This window comes from Piliocolobus tephrosceles, chromosome 9, assembly GCF_002776525.5.
Source record: "Piliocolobus tephrosceles isolate RC106 chromosome 9, ASM277652v3, whole genome shotgun sequence".
Classification (NCBI taxonomy): Eukaryota; Metazoa; Chordata; class Mammalia; order Primates; family Cercopithecidae; genus Piliocolobus; species Piliocolobus tephrosceles.
In genome coordinates, this window is record NC_045442.1 from 72,219,622 (window position 1) to 72,231,915 (window position 12,294).

General features: G+C 42.8%; 1 protein-coding gene across 3 annotated transcripts in view; it reads left to right on the top strand.

Moving 5' to 3' along the window:
• LRMDA (leucine rich melanocyte differentiation associated) overlaps positions 1 to 12,294 on the top strand; it is a 1,127,556-nt gene that overhangs the window by 450,567 nt on the left and 664,695 nt on the right. The gene's annotated exons all lie outside the window — the stretch shown is intronic.

Consider the following 12,294-nt stretch of genomic DNA (forward strand, 5'->3'; position numbering starts at 1 on the left):
GGGGAGGACAGCAGTTCAGGAGGCCCGGGGAGAACTCCAGTTCGGGAGGCCGGGGGAGGACAGCGGGTCGGGAGGTCGGGGGAGGACAACAGTTCGGGAGGCCGGGGGAGGACAGCAGTTCGGGAGGCCCGGGGAGGACAGCAGTTCAGGAGGCCAGGGGAGGACAACAGTTCAGGAGGCCCGGGGAGAACTCCAGTTCGGGAGGTCGGGGGATGACAGCAGTTCGGGAGGCCGGGGGAGGACAGCAGTTTGGGAGGCTGGAGGAGGACAGCAGTTCAGGAGGCCGGGGGAGGACAGCAGTTTGGGAGGCCGGGGGAGGACAACAGCTCAGGAGACCCGGGGAGGATAGCAGGCATATCCAAGACCTCTCCGGCATTGCTGTGCTTCCTTGCCCTCCGATGCTGCCGCCACATCCTGCTGCTGCCACATCCTGCTGCTCTCCATTTGTTTGATTGGAGCAGCTCTCCTGAATCTGGGCTGTTTGCATGCTTGGCAGCCCCTTCCTGAATGTGCCAGCCAGCTCTGGAGCCCAACCCAGTAACTGTTTCGGATGTGAACCTCATCAAATATATTTCTGCCTACTAGGTGTGTGACTTTGGGCAAGCCACTTCACCTCTCCAGGTCTCAGCTTTTTGTCAGTAAAATGTTGCAAGGTCTCTGTGGACCCTTTCAGCTCAAGCATAGCATGTTCGGTAACTAAGGAGGCACCGTTAGAAGCTCCTGGTGTAGCTGACCATGTGAATACAGTGAATCTCAGGAATCTATGGAAATTGAAGTGATGGCTTATATTCGGCTCTTCACCTGCCTGAAACATCACGTAGAGGAGTTCTCTAGGCTGCAAGCTCCTTGAGGCCGGGGCCGTGTGTCATTCATTTTTACATCCAAAGTCATCAGACGGTGTGGTGAATTGTGATGTTTAGTAAATTGGGACTGACTGAATATGAAGTATTACAGAATTTCAGATGATAAGACATACTTTAACATAGACATTGCATAAGTGTAATACATGTGCCTAGGACATGCCTCCTCAAAAGTGGTTGCTGAGCTCCATTGCAGCAGAGACCACACCTGTCTTATTTACCACTAGGTTTCAAGTTCCTTGAGCATGACTAGGCATACAGAAGCTGTTTGGTATGTTTGTTGAATAGATGAATGAATAAAGCTATGACATGGAGGAAGCGTAGTTGAACTTTCCAAGGTTATTTGGGTTATTTGGTGAGAGAACATAAACCTGGAAAAGAGAAGAAAGTAGGAAACTTGGTGGCAATACACCTAGTTTTGTTTTCCTTCCACCCCTAAGCTGTGGCTGAAATCTCTTACACATAACAGAAAGTGACAACCAGCAGCCCCATCTTCTAGTTGACATTGGTCTGCAGATGGTTTCTAGTGTATGACTAGGTAAGTATGGAAACAGCATATGCATTAGGAAACTTGTACAGAAATTGGACACTGCAGGACACCCAAGCATATGACTGCTGGATTTGTCTTGCTGAACAGCATATGGACTAGTTTGTATATTGCTGAAGTCACATAATGAATTGCACATGGTGTACACTGTACACCAGTCCTGTATGGTAGGACCACAAATAGGTCTATGACATATCAAGGAAGAAATTATCCTGCACCACGTAACTGGAAGGAAACTAGGTGAAATCTTTGGTTTTGTAGACTAGCAGTCATATTTTTATTACGATATTGATGATCTTGTTTGTCATATAAATCTATTTCTGACTCATGATAATCACATATTTTCTGTGTTGTTGATTTGAGAAGTACTGAACTAGCTACACCCCCTCAGTCAACCAAGTTGAGTTATAATCTGTGTGACAGTGTTTTTCTCTATTTAAAACTAGCTAGTCTTGCATGGTTATTTAACTCACTCCTCTGGCCTCATTAGTATTATCCTATAATCAAATAAGCTAATTAAGCTGTTTCCTATCCACTGATCAGAGAATATTAAAGCTTGGAAGGTGACTCTAGCCATCCTGTGCTCCAACTCCTTCACTTTTCAGAGCCAGTTAAGGCTAAGAGAGGTTAAGTAAAGTGTCTCAGGTCACACAGTTATTTATAAAAGAGTTGGGAGTAAATCATCAGGGCCCTTCACTCCTAGGTTATTGTGCTTTTCTACTTTTTCCTGAAGTTTAATAAAATTCTTTCAGATTTTATAACATCTGAAGTATGTCTCTGTTGTGGTAAGTTCTGGACCGCTATTTGATAGATAATCTAGAATGGACAGATTTTGCTTGCCAAATAATTGTAAGTGGTTCTACCTTTAAGAAAACTTGGTATCTGAAATTATGAACATAGGGAACAGAAGAGGTGATTTTATATATAAGTATACATACATGTATACATAAATGTAATATTTATATATAAATATATAAATTATATAAATAATAGCAAAGTAATATATGTTTATGAATGAATTTATGAAAAATACTGGCTTTGGAGAGAGGTGGTGATGGCTATTCCTTATAGTTTAGTCTCAAAATGAGGATAAAACTTTACATAAAATTACGTATTAATGGAAAAATAGGATGCAACTTAAAATATATTGCTACATGCACATTTTTAGAAATGTATCTATAGGTGAAAATGAGACTCTTCTATGGATTAAAATAGGGAGTGTTGATGGAGGCCTGAGTGGGTGAATTTGTTTCCCCCAAACATCATCCCTGTCTTAGCAGGCTTCATTGTGGTCTAACTGAGGTGTTGGCAAACTTTGACTTATAGGCCAAATCCTGCTGCTGCCTTTTTGTTTTGTAAATAAAGTTTTATTGGAACACAGCTGCACCCATTTATATACTGTCCTCTGAGGCTGTCTTTGAGCTGCAACTTCAGATTTGTGTCCTTGTGACATATGCTTTATGACCTTCAAAGTCTAAATGTTTACTATCTGGCCCTTTACAGAAAAAACTTGGTGACCTCTGGTCTAGATGCATATCTGGTTCATATCACTGATTCTACTACCATCAGGCAGGGGGGACTTCATTTGGAATCTCACCTGGCTGAGTTCTGATAGGGAAGGAAGAAAATGAACTTTAATCACCTTGCTCAGAAGCCTGTTTTAAAATCTAGTCACCAGCTGCCGGTTTTTAGTCTACCTATGACCTCCTGGAGATCCTGAGAGAATGAAATTAACCGCCTCTGGAACAAACATTCGATCTTTTTATTTTTTCCACTTTCTTAAGAGAGTAATAAATATAGTCAACGACTCTGGATTCTATTACTATGTAAGAGCTCTTTAAAAACATCTAACCATCTGCTTAATGGCCAGTAATACGTTTCTAATGGTCACTCTTGATAAGACACTTTTAGTTCACTCCTGTAATCATTGTCCAACAGCCAAGAGGCTCCTGAAGAATATGACCAAAGGCCAGCCCCAGCCCCAGCCCTGGCCCTGTAGCTGCAGAGGCCTGGCGACAGTACTGGAGAAAAAAAGAGAGACTTCTGAGAGCTACAAGTGGAAACTCTTTTCTTTTTCATGACGCTCTCCGTGTATGATGAGTTCGTGATCCACAATAGTGGATCTGAAAACTTCGATTTTTTTGGCATTTACATGTTCAGGTACAGTTGCAACTAGGGGTCAGTTTAATTAATATCTATGCTGTCCTCTCAGATGACATACACTGAACTATTGTCACTAGAAGCTCCACATCCCTGGTCTGGGCCCAGCAGCTGGTGACAGCTTGGCAAATTAAGAGTTTCCTAGCTTAAAACAGACTAAATTGCAGACAAAACAAGCCATCAGCTGAGTAAATACTGTATATCTGTTTAGCTTCTGTAAGAAGAAGGAGATTAGCACGAATGTTTAGTGTTCATAATTACTAGTAGGAGGCAAATAGTAGGCTCGGGCTGACTGGAGATTATTTCATTATATCCAATTAACACCCACTTGATTATTCTTAATTACTTCTGCTTGATGACAGAGGAGTAAAGATGTCATACTTCAAATGTACAAATAATATCTGGGTCATCAACATACATGCATTTGTAATATAATATCCTGCTCATTTTGGGATGGCTAATATGGTCTTAGCAGAGGGATGGAAAATGAAATGACAAGATTTTGGTAGTTACTAAGGGGGTCTTAGACAAGATGCCAAAAGTAGGTATTAGGATAAAAATGGGCCTTTTGTAGCAATCTGGTTTAGACATGTTTTCTTTAAAAATGCCTTATTACCTTTTCGTGTAAGAATTTCTTTTTTCCTCTGTCCATTGACTATAGTACAAAGATATAAATGGAAATAGCCAAGTGCAAACTTTCCAGAAAAGAGTGAACTATATGTGTATGTGTGTGTGTGTGTGTGTGTACATGTATGTCAAGTGGTATGAATGGAAATCCTTGCTCCAAGGGTGTTTGTGGAGTTTTGAGAAACTGAGACAAAATCAGCTTGTGTGCGAGATTCTTAATGACCTGCCTAGTAAAGAATATGAAATGTCAGCAAGTGATGTAATCTCCCAAGCATGTACAAAGGATAAATGCAGTGAGCCAGATTTTTAGGTTCAAACCTGAAATTAGAACCACGTTTAGGAACACTAGAAATCATCTTTCCTTTCACAAGGAAAAATGTGAACAGGTCCTTTCCCTTCAGCTATTGTCTTGAGTTGGAAGGAACTGCTGATAGGCAGTAGGCTTGCTTTTTGGAGTAGAGATTATTAGAGCCTTAGGTTTCCCCTCCTTGCTTTCTTCTGGTGTTTGGGGTATTGCACTGTCAGTGACATTGCAATGGATTATTATATTTTTTTCCAGGATCAAACTTAGGTGTTAAATCATGCTTAGATAAAGAGGGAGATAACTGTGAGCAGCAAGAATGGTGAAATTGGGCGATTGTGCCAGCACATGCCTAGAACTGACAGCTTACTAAAGATCAGAGCTGAACTTGGAGAGGTGGCATGTGGGTACCAAACAAATCCAGTTGCAGCTCTTGAAGTCACTCAGCAGTTAGTTATTGAGAACTTGCTTGTGCTGAGCATCAAACCAGGCACATGATGGAGGTGGAATAGGCCACGCCCTCCCCAGCTGGGGAGACAAGACCATTCTATGATATGGTTATGTTTAATTAATTGCTAAATTGCATGGTTCAAGTTAAGGGCTATAGAGGTTTGGCCAAGAGGGCTGGGCTGATCAAAGAGTAGGACTCCAAGACTGGGACCTGAAAGGTAGGTGGACTTTAGCTAGTTGAAAGATATTCTGGCCATTAGTGCTGTAAAGGATGGTGGAAGAAAAGCCCGTTCAATGTAAGCAGAAACATGGCCCCCTTATTCTCTGATGCAACCCAGCCCAGGCCCAAGGACTGGCGATCTCAGTAGACCTCACTGTAAGCAAATGCAAAGCTCACATCTTGAGATGGAAGAGACATTGCAAAAGGAGAGGACCCCAAGGAGATGGTGTTAATGAGGATTCCCTGATATCTATTTCCATTATGAGGGAAGATACATTGGGCAATCTGTCAAAGTCAAAAATTCATAAGTATATTTAAAGATTAAAGCCTGAAATGGAATATCTTAGGCAGTCATTTGAATTCTCTCTCTATATATGTGGTGGCTGATATTTAAAAGGCATACAAAACATTAAAAAATTACTTTGGGAATAGCATACCCTTCCCTGGATAATAAAGAAGTAATATCAGGGAATAGGGCAGTGTCAGGATGTAATCAGTTCCCACCTGACAAATGATGGCCAGGGCCAGGGTTACTCATCTTTGCTGGTGATATGAGAAGCTGATGCCAGGGTTCTCAGAGTTGGACAGAAGGGGTTGTTTGGCAGGTGGTGTGAGAGTCCTGAAGTTGGCTGGAACTTGGTGGTTTTGTGCATTTGTGGGTGTGTGTATGTGTGGTGGTCATGATGATAGTGAGGAGGACCTGCACCATGCTTTACAGAATGCAACAAGATTGACTTGGTGCACAGAGGTAGAAGCTTGGATGCCAGCTGGCCATGGTATAGAGCTAGTGTAGTGTTGTGTCATATCATGCTGTGTCATGTTGCACTGTGGCATGCTTGGCCCACCTGAGAAAACTGCCAAGAAGCCTAGGGCTGGGCGTGGTGGCTCATGCCTGTAATCCCAGCACTTTGGGAGGCTGAGATGGGCAGATTACTTGAGATCAGGAGTTCAAGACCAGCCTAACCAACATGGTGAAACCCATCTGTACTAAAAATACAAAAATTAGCTGACTGTGGTGGCATGTACCTGTAATCCCAGCTACTCAGGAGGCTGAGTCAGGAGAATTGCCTTGAACTGGGGAGGTGGAGGTTGCAGTGAAGCAGTGAGCCAAGATCATACTACCACACTCCAGCCTGGGTGACAGAGCTAGACTCAGTCTCAAAAGAAAAAAAGAAAGAAAGGAAGGAAGGAAAGGAAGGAAGGAAGAAAGGAAGGGAGGAAGGAAGGAAGGAAGGAAGGAAGGAAGGAAGGAAGGAAGGAAGGAAGGAAGGAAGGAAGGAAGGAAGTTTGTTTCCTGGCCATATTGTGTTGTGTAGCATGGTGGCTAGCATACCTGAGAAAACTGCCAGGAAGCTGTTGAGAGGTTCCTGCCCTTCCCCATAGGAAACAAGAATGGATTTGGCTTACTTACTGCAGACATGTGTCTTATAGCCCCTTGCTACCACAAGTGTAGTCCATAGACCTGCAGCATTGGCATTTTCTAGGGGTTTGGTAGAAATTCTGATTGTTGGGTCCCAGTCCTGCTGAATCAGAATCAGCATTTTGAGAGGAGACCTGAGAGAAGAGAGCGGAGAAGTCATCTTGATGCCTGTGGAGGTAACAGCATACACAAAGCCTTGAGGCAGAAGCTTGCTGGTGACTTTGCAATAGGGTGAGAAGGTCATTGTGGTGAGATGGGGAAGCAAGGTGCTACTTCAAAGGTTGGGTCATGGGTGGCCTCAAAGGCTCTGGGCAGGACTTTGAGTTTTATTCTGTATGAGAGGGGAAGCCATTGAAAGGCTTTGACATAATTTGACTTGAGTTTAAACTCCTACTGATCACTCTGGTTGGTGGATCAGAGCATGGTTGCCATGTGGGTGGTGGGACATGGTCACATTCTGGATGTTTTAGAAGAAAGATTGAAAGGATTGGCTGACTAGAAATACCACGTGAGAGACAGAGATGAACAACAGGAAGAGTGGAGGTGCCATTTACTGGCAAGGAGGGGCAGATTTGGGGCTGAGAATTAGGTTCTGGATGTGTTAAACTGGAGATGCTTATCAGCCATCCAAATGGAGACATCAAGAAGGTAACTGAATTGGGAGGACTCCTGTCGGGAGGGATCAGGACTGGAGCTAGAAACTTGGGAGTTTCTGTCAGTATGTAGGTGATATTTAAAGTCATGAGGCTGAATGAGATCACTTTATTCCGCACCAGATACATGTAGGGAATTAGCATGACAGTGATGATCAATGGGTTTTGGTGATCATGGTGGTACTGCTGGAACTTAATCAGCTCTAATGTCCTCTGATTCCATATAGTGCACTTGCTCGTTATATTCTCTGTCTATTCTCATTTTGAATGTATTTTAATATTCATCAATTGCAGCAAAAGGAAGAAAAATATGTTATTAACTGAACCCTTTGGCTTCTGCCTGTCTATGCCAACTCCAGTGCACACTAGGGAAACCTGGACTCCGCACTGGCTGGGATGTCCCTGTCACCTTGAATTGGCTCAGCCCAGGGAGCTCTGGGTGGCAGGGCCTTGAAATCCTGGCCTATTGCAGCACAAAGCAGGATGGATGAGATATTCCAACTCATTACTTACAGGTGTTCTTTAAGGGAGCGCTTAGGAAGTTTTACTCAATTTAACTTAAGACATAAGTAATACCATTCCCAATTCAGGGCAATGGCTTAGAACCTGACTCAATGTCCTTTTTACTAAGTAATTATCCAGATTTCCTTGCTAAATGTTATTTTATGTATTATGTTTAATAGCCTCTTTCTTTTGGCTATGGAAGGATGGTAATAGCAGCTGATAATGTATCACATACTCATCTCAAAGTTCTGCCTCTGGCACCTGTGGTTGGAGTAGAGGGAAGCTTGTGGTCAGGCCTCAGACCAATTCCATGGCCCTACTCACTGGTCCTGGGTTGGTTTGCTTCTCAGGGGCCTAAGGAATCACAGATGACTTTTTAACATTTAAAACATTGCTCATTTTTAAAGATTTGGGTAAGCCTATGGAGCTCATCTGACTGGCCAAACTGCTCCTTTGCCTCAATTCAGAGCCCCCTTGGGAGAACTGTGGGTAATGGAGAGCCCTAGTAGAGAGGAGCTGAGCAGCACAGACTTTTGGGCAATGGATAGATGTCATCAATGCCTGATAAAAATTAAGCCACCACTGCATCTCAAGATACCAATTCCTTTTAGTACCCTGAGGCTGGCTCTCAGTAAAGGTCCACTGGGTTGGACTCATGTGATGGGAATTTGGTTCCTGTGTTGTTTGTGTAATGTGTGTTTGATAGTAAGCACATTGGCTTCTTGGTGGCAACCTAGTGATGCAAACAGTCTTCCGGTAGCCACTGGACACCTGTTGTTTGCCAGTTAACCCCCGAGAGAGTTACTGAGGGCTCAGTGGGTGCTAGGCATATAGATGACACCAAAATATTTGTCGTTGATCTCCATCTGCCCTGAAATTATGTTCTCCAGAGAGTCAAGGCTAAAATCCACATCAAAAATACGTATGAAAACCTAAGAGAACGGGGAATGACATTGGTCATTGTATTTATAAACATGTTAGACATATTTCCTGCCCTCAGAGACTTTCCAGTCTAGAAGGGAAGCAGAGTATATTTGAATGAAATGCCAAATAGCAGAATAATGCTTAGTATTAATTTGAAAGCAGAAGTGGCAGAGCTTCCAGGAATCCTGAAGATGTATGAACCTTTGGCTGCATCTTGGAATCACCTGGTGAACTGTTGAAAACTGAGATGCCTGTGCCCAGCCCCAGACTCACTGGGCATCTGTGTGTTGAAAAGTTCCCTGGGCTGGGCATGGTGGCTCACACCTGTAATCCCAGCACTTTGGGAGGCCAAAGTGGGTGGATCACAAGATCAGGAGTTCAAGACCAGCCTGGACAAGATGGGGAAACCCCCATCTCTACTAAAAATATAAAAATTAGCTGGGCGTGGTGGCATGTGCCTGTAATCCCTCCTGAGGCAGAGAGTTGCTTGAACCTGGAAGGTGGAGGTTGCAGTGAGCCAAGATCACGCCACTGCACTCCAGCCTGGGCGACATACTGACTCTGTCTAACAAAAAGAAAGAAAGAAAGAGAGAGAGAGAGGGAAGGAGGGAGGGAGGGAAGGAGGGAGGGAGGAAGGAAGGAAGGAAGGAAGGAAGGAAAGAAGGAAGGAAGGAAGGAAAGGAAGGAAGGAAAAGTTCTTTGGGTGATTCTTTGTTTTTTTTCTTTTTAGAACCTGATAATGCTTGCTTTTTTAGTTTTATTTTTTATTTTTCCGTAAGTTATTGGAGGTGCAGGTGGTATTTGGTTATATGAGTCAGTTATTTAGTGGTGATTTGTGAGATTTTGGTGCACCCATCACCCAAGCAGTATACACTGAACCCTATTTGTAGTCTTTTATCCCTCATCCCCCTCCCACCCTTCCCCCCAAGTCCCCAAAGTCCATTGTATCATTCTTGTGCCTTTGTGTCCTCATAGCTTAGCTCCCACATAACAGTGAGAACATAAGATGTCTGGTTTTCAATTCCTGAGTTACTTCACTTAGAATGATAGTCTCCAATCTCATCCAGGTTGCTGCAAATGCTGTTAATTCATTCCTTTTTATGGATGAATTATATGTATATGTATGAATTGCACTGTATACATATACCACAGTTTCTTTATTCACTTGTTGATTGATGGGCATTTGGGTCGGTTCCACGATTTTGCAATTGCTAATTGTGCTGCTATAAACATGCGTGTGCAAGTATCTTTTTCGTATAATGACTTCTTTTTCTCTGGGTAGACAGCCAGTAGTGGGAGAACTAAAAGTAGATCTACCCCAGGTGATTCTGATACATAATGAAGCTCAAGCACCACTGCTTTGGAAGGATAGTTGGGGTGTGGATGCGTGTCTGGAGACAGGCATTGCAGCCTTGCATGAGAGAGATGTGAGAATGCTGTAAGATGGGGAGCACTGCAAGACTCTTTGGCACAGTGCCCCTCTACTGACTACACACCAGCGACAACCAGGAGAGCTAAGCGTTTCAGAGGCAAGAGGCAATGAAGAGGAGAAAACCACAATTAAAAGAAAAAACAACTTTTAGATCATCAGTAAACAACTGAGTGTGCTAAGTACTATTCTAAGTGTTTTGTACTTACATAATCATCATCATCAACCCACAAGTTAGGTAATACTGTTTTCCTTGCTTTCAGATGAGAAACTGGTGAAGTAAATGACCCCAAATCATGTGGTTTCCTGGCCTGGCGGGTAGGATTTGTTTGGATGAAAAGTGGAAATCCAGTGGGAAAGGGACAGCTTTCAGAAGAACCTGAAGTCCTGGAGAAGAGATTGAATTTTATCCTGAAAGCCACGGGGAAATCCTGTGGTTACCACCTTCCTTTATGTGACCTTACTCTCAATAGTGAGTGTTTGGACCTTATTCATTGGATGATAGGCAGCTTTTGAGCCAACAAGCAACGTGGGGAAAGTGATGTTTGAAGGTGAATCTGTCAGATGCTGTGTAGATTCAAGTGGAGGGAACCTAGAAACAGATTAGCTAAAACTAAAACTGTTTCCTAAAACACCACAAACAACAAAAGCAAATATTGATTGAACCCTCACTATGTGCCAGGTGCTGCCCTTTACATCTGTCATCTTCACAAAAACCCGGTGAAGTACATACTCATCATATACCCATTTTACAGGTTAGGAAACCAAGGTACAGAGAGCTAACTTCCTGAAGGTCACACAGCTGGCTAGTGTCCAGGTCAGGATTCAAATCGGATTGCTTGATTCCAGAATCTGGGTTATTGCCTACTATGTTATAGGCTCTTACAACTCTTAGGACTTTGGCAGTGATAAGTGGAAGTGGAAATAGAGATACATGACATAAAGAGTAAACGTCGGGTATTACATGATGCTGGAATAGTATGAGCATGCTTAGGAAATCCTCAGCAGGGAAGAGTTCCTTGCACAAAGAAATTCAGTAGAGTTTAGAACAGCACGTGAAGGAAGGCAGAAGGCCTTTCTGAAATAAGCGGGTTTATGTTTAGAACATGGAAGAAGAGATAGCATAGGAAATTGCCATTCTGATGGCCCTGCATGTACTCTGCTAAAAAACATGGAGGTTGTCTGAGAAATGAGTATGGTGAAATGAGTAGATTTGTTGGTTTTGGAGTCAGACAGATGTGGGTGTGGGTTCCAGTCCTTTCCTTCCTAACCTGTGACCTTGGGCAGTTTGCATAATCTCTGCATTTCAGTTTTCCCATGTGTATATTGAGGATAATAGAAGCATCATCCTTATTAAGATATTGTAAAGATTGAGTTCATGTATGGAAAGGAGATGAAAAAATATATGACATACTCCGTCAATACCAGTTATTACTGTTATGCTTCTCGTTATTACAGCATTCACGGGTGTTAAAACAGAATAATGAGATCTCTATTTTGGAGAGAGTACTTTGGTGTTAGTGGATGCAACACAAACTCAAGAGCTGCTAGGTTTCCAATTCTGGCTCCACCTGCTAGCTATATGATTTAGGGTAATTTACTGAACGAATTTCTCATCTGAAAGCAAGGAAAACAGTATTACCTAACTTGTGAGTTGATGATGATGATTATATAAGTATAAAGCATTTAGAATAGCACTTAGCAAACTCAGTTGTTTATTGGTGATATAAAAGTTGTTGTTTTTCCTTTTAATTGTGGTTTTCTCCTCTTCATTGCCTCTTGCCTCTGAAACATTTAGACCTCTCGTTGTCTCTGGTGTGTCATAGGGGCCTGTGGCCTGTGGTGTTCTCCTTGCTGAATCCTATTTAACTGTTGAGAATGTACCTGGGTAAGTAGTCATTGCTGCCTTGAAACATAGATTCATGAGCAAAGTAACTATGAAGCTTTGATGTGATATGTGGGTGATGATCACACATAAAGGGCACAGCACATTGGTGACAATAATTTTGCAGGGCTGTGAATTTCTGACATTAGCTTCCTCATTGAATATTTATCTGCCCCTCTTCTCTCTTGCTTGGGACCTGTACTGAGGCATGAACCTTGCTCCACAAGGGGCTGAGAGATAACAGTGCTAACTATGGAAGCATGCATTTGTGTGTGTGTGTGTGTGTGTGTGTGTGTGTGTGTGTGTGTGTGTGT